The sequence below is a fragment of the Lupinus angustifolius genome, unplaced genomic scaffold, assembly GCF_001865875.1.
Source record: "Lupinus angustifolius cultivar Tanjil unplaced genomic scaffold, LupAngTanjil_v1.0 Scaffold_327, whole genome shotgun sequence".
Taxonomy (NCBI): domain Eukaryota; kingdom Viridiplantae; phylum Streptophyta; class Magnoliopsida; order Fabales; family Fabaceae; genus Lupinus; species Lupinus angustifolius.
In genome coordinates this window covers 446,295-451,467 of record NW_017727734.1, presented here as the reverse complement: position 1 = coordinate 451,467, position 5,173 = coordinate 446,295, and positions in this window count along the sequence as shown.

Below are 5,173 nucleotides of genomic sequence, written 5' to 3'. Positions count from 1 at the left end.
TTTGAAGACTTAGTTGATGGATCCAACATTGAGGAATAAGTTGGTCATGATTTTTTTCATGAACCTAAATTTAATTTATAATTATGTACGTAGTACAGTCTTCCAATACTTTGAATTTTGATATCGTCAAGCTATTAATGTACAATTTTCATATGACACTAATCAAAGGAAAGCAAACTATTGTGTACGAGATCATTTTTCATAGGATTTTTCCTAGTTTGTGTTTTGGCATGTTTCATTAAAAAATAAACATGTCTCTCCGATAAGGAGATGCATTATTTTTTAAGTACAAAAATAGCTTCGTAAACCTACACAACTTTTTATCAATGTATGATTTCCATGAACCAATACATATTTTCACTAATACTTAATAATTAGTACATTGATCCTAGCCTTATACTGAATATCTCTTATTTTCTGAGATTCCTCTCACAGAGAGCTTAGTACAACACCTCGTGAGAGGTCATATTTGGAAAAAAAAAATCTAGAGTCTAACAAATTTAATGCAAAGTGCTAGGCTTTATGAGAATGAACATATTTGTCTAGTGTTAAATAGGTGTAATTAAATTCTGATTACAATTGCCAAAATGGGGGTTCATCGATTCAAATTATGGTAACACTTATAGATATACGACAAAGAGGAATAAAACTCGGATCCCTAAATTTAGTATATAAGGAATTTTGACTAAAAGTGTTGCTTGTGCAGTAAATATTCTCTTGAAAACACTCCCTGACAAGAAAAAGAATAAAAAATTATAAAAGAGATTAACAAATCCAAATAGATTTGGCTCAAGATTAAACTATAAAAGAATGAAATGAGGGATGATATTTTTCTCACATCCTTTTACCCATAATTCATTATTATTTATTACAAAAAATGTGTTGGAAATGACGATGGGTAGGTTATAACAAGATGGTTGAGATTTTTGTAAAAATAAATTGATAAGAATGGTAACATAAATATTTTCTTCTCACAACTCAGTCAAGAACTAAAACTTAAATTAATCCCCAATTATATATTGAATATTTTTTATCAGGAGGGGTCTGTTTACATTCAAGTTAAGTTATACCAGTTACAATTAATCCCATTCATTTATTTTCTTCAATCCAACAGACCAAATGAGTGAGTGCAATAAATGATGCGAGAGAAAAAGATAAATCTTAAATAACTTTTAAGTTTCACCTATTTGGTCCATTGGATCAAAGAAAAGGAATGACTAAGATTAAGTATAACTACTGTAACTTGTTAGATATTTTCTGATGATTGGTGAAATATCAATCCGTGGATCCTGGGAAAGTGGAGACCGTAATGGAATGGAATTCTCCGAAGTCGGTGACGGAGGTCAGAAGCTTTATCATATTAGGGGGGTACTATAGGAAATTCATTAAAGGATTTTCAAAGTTAGCCTTGCTGCTAACTACACTAACGAGGAAGGACAAACCCTTTGTCTGCACGACGAAGTGCGAATCAAGTTTTCAAGGGTTGAAGGATAGGTTGACCATAGCGCCTGTATTAGTCTTGCCAGATCCCTACGAAAACTACAACATATATTGTGACTTGTCGAAGCAAGGATTAGGTTGCGTGTTGATGCAACAAAGCAAAGTAGTGGCTTATGCGTCAAGGTGGTTAAAGACACATGAGCAGAACTACCCAACGCACGATCTGGAACTAGCTGCAATCTTGTTTGCCGTCAAGTTGTGGAGACACCATCTGTATGGTGTGAGATTCGAAGTATTCAGTGACCACAAGAGTCTGAAGTACCTCTTCGACTAGAAGGAACTGAACATTAGACAAAGACGACGAATGGAATTTCTCAAGGACTACGATTTTGTTCTTCAGTACCACCCCGGAAAAGCTAACGTGGTGGTTGATGCATTGAGTAGGAAGTCATTGCACATTTCAACCATGATGGTTAGAGAAATGAAGCTGATGGAGGAATTCAGGGATTGGAATTTAGCGGTTCAAGTATGACCTAAATGTTTAATTTTAGGTATGCTTACTGTAACAAATGAGTTTTTGGAACAACTGAAGGGTTTACAAGGTTCGGATCCAGAACTACAAGAAAAGAGAGTCTTGTTGGCTGAAAGGATATCTCTAGAATTTTAGGTAGAAACTGATGGAGTACTCAAATGCAAGAATCGAGTCTACGTGCCAAGAGATCCCGATTTAAGAATGGAAATCTTGGACGAAGCTTAAAAAATCAAGCTAAGTATTCATCCGGGAGCTACCAAGATGTATCAAGACCTAAAGAAGATACTTTGGTGGTCCAGTATGAAGAAAGATGTAGCGTAGTATGTCTCCCGTTGCTTAGTGTGCCAAAAAGCAAAACTTGAGCACAAGCGACCCGGTGGAGAACTTCAACCCTTGGATATCCCTGTATGGAAATGGGATAGCATTTCAATGGACTTCGTGAGCGGTTTTCCACGAACTCAAAAGGCTTTTGACACTGTTTAGTTAATTGTGAATCGTTTGACGAAGACGACTCACTTTCTACCAATCAACATAAAGTACTCTTTGGAGAGACTGGCAGAGTTGTACATTAACGAAATAGTCCGATTGCATGATATTCCTACAAATATAATCTCAGATAGCTTATCAAATAGCCTTGCCACCTTTGCGGTCAAACCTACATAATGTCTTCTATGTGTCTCAACTCAGAAAATACATTAGTGACCCGTCAGATGTTATTGAACCTGACTCAATTCAGTTAAAGGATAATCTCACGTTCGAGACTTTGTCATTGAGAATTGTCGATCGGAGTGTGAAGACTGTACGAGGCAAAGAAATCACCTTAATTAAGGTAATTTGGAGCCGGACAAATGGAGAAGATGTTACTTGGGAGGTTGAAAGTGGCATGAAGGAATCATTCCCCCATCTGTTTTCTTAGAAGGTATGATTAATTTTCAAGGACGAAAATTTTATAAGTTGGGGAGGATTGTAACACCGTGTTTTTAGAGCACTTTTAATTAAGTAATTAGTATTAATGTATTAATTATAGAAATTAATTAGTAATGTTTTGGGCTAAATCTTAGTTGAGTTTTAGTCTTGTATTATGATTTTCTTGCTTTCTTTATTTTTTCAAGATTTTTGGAGAATAAAAGTTTCCGAGATGATTTCGGGTCGTTTTATCGAGTTTTCACCCAGTTTTTGAGTTCCGTAACTCGGAATCGAATTCCGATTTCTCCATTGGCTTAGCAACTTCTAGTCAAAAATAGACACCAAGTTTGTCCATAACTCATCTTTAGATATTTTTCACCTCGAAATTCAAGTTTCGATGTTTCGGGCAAATGTCATAAATTGGGAGATTGTATATTTCCGGACGAAATTATCCAAAAATGTTCGGAAACAACGTCTGTCGGGAAATTACGTCATATCAATAAATTTGGAAGTCATCATTTCATGAGCCACTTGTTACACAAGTAATGCAAAAGCTTCCAAATGCCCCTAAATCACTCATCAAATCCTCTCACTCGACCACCATTAGACACATCACCTATGCTAGTCTAAATCTACTTACTTTGCATTAAATTTTATGAATTGATGATGGAGAGGTTCTCCTATAAATACGTCACCCCATTCTCTCATTTTTACACTAAATTCCCTATACAAACTCAGGTAGTCTTTTATTTTCTCTTGTTCATCTTCTTCTCATACTTCATAGAAAGTTATGAGCTTTTATTATGTTGTTCATAAAGTAGAGTTTATATTTGTTCTTTAAGTATTTTATGAAGGCATAACTAAAGGGGATGATAAGAAAATCATATGAACCTTTATGTAGTTTTTGAATTTTGTAAATCTTGAAATTTCTTCCTTGTTCTTAGATGGAAAAACTATATCTTTGGACAAGGTTAGATGAGTTATTTGTTTGGAAATATTAGGTTGTTGAAAATGTTTCATTTTTAGAAAGTATTATGTTTTAAAAGTGGTTTAGCATAATTTACTCTTTGATTTCCAAGTTAAAATAATGATTTGGGATAAAAGGTGATTTATTAAAGTCTTGACTTCATAAACTTAAAGTGTTATGAAGTTTTGGATATTAAAGTAGTAGAAATTCTTACCTTAGGATTTATTTTCATAACTATGAAATTAACACTTACTAACCCTTGAGGTTTTTCCTAAAAATTAGGAGGTTTTAAGATGTTCATAAAAAATTGTTGTATTTATTTTAGTTGACTTACTTTAAAGTGGTAAGAATAACTCAAAGATGTTTAGGGTAAAATATTAAATTAAGAGTCATTCTTTTTCATGACTATGAAAATAACACTTACTAACCCTTGAGGTTTTTTCCTAAAAAATTAGGAGGTGTTAAGATGTTCATGAATTTTTTTTAGTAGTATACTTGAAATAATGAGATTTACCTAAAAGTCTTGACTTTATAAACTTAAAGTGTTATAAAGTCTTAGTGGTAAAATGATTTAAAAATGTTGAATCTTAGTAAAATGATGTAAATCGTTATTTCTTAAGTATAATGATTATTGTCATTTAACTAAATAACGTTATTTTGGCATAATGAAGAGTTCGAGAGGAGATTGGATCAAGTAAGCTCACCTGAAAACAGAGAACTTAGCGACCTGATACACTCATGTGAGGAGAAAACATTATGACACAGTGGTTTCCGAATATGCATCAAGACCTCCAAACTCCCTCACAAGTTTGGAGTTGCCTTGGGTATTAAGAAATCTTGTACTTAATCAATTGCCTTTTTGTTTGGATTAAGTACAAGAATATTTATTATACCGATTTATGTTATGTTTATATATGCAAATACCATGTTTACTCTTGAATTATAATGTCTGAATGATTATTATGGGAATGATATGTATGTGATAATTGTTAAATTACTCAAGGTTTAAAAATATGTATTATAAATGAGAAATATTTTCCTTGAGAAAAGTAATTAAAATGATATTCAGGCTCTTCTCGCTTGAGCGAGAAGTGTCTAGGGAAAACAAGTGTTTTAACTCAAGGTGAGACATCTCTCTTGAGCTAAAATAGGCACCAAGAGAATTGATTGTTTTCTCGCTTAAGCCACAAATGCCTAAAAAATGAATGTGCCTCACTTGAGCAAGACATCTCTTGCTTGAGCGAGAGGGCTTCATACAGACATGAGTTGTGTTTAAGTCATTTGAACGATAACTCTCATATATACGAGAGCCTAATGGCATGTTTGCC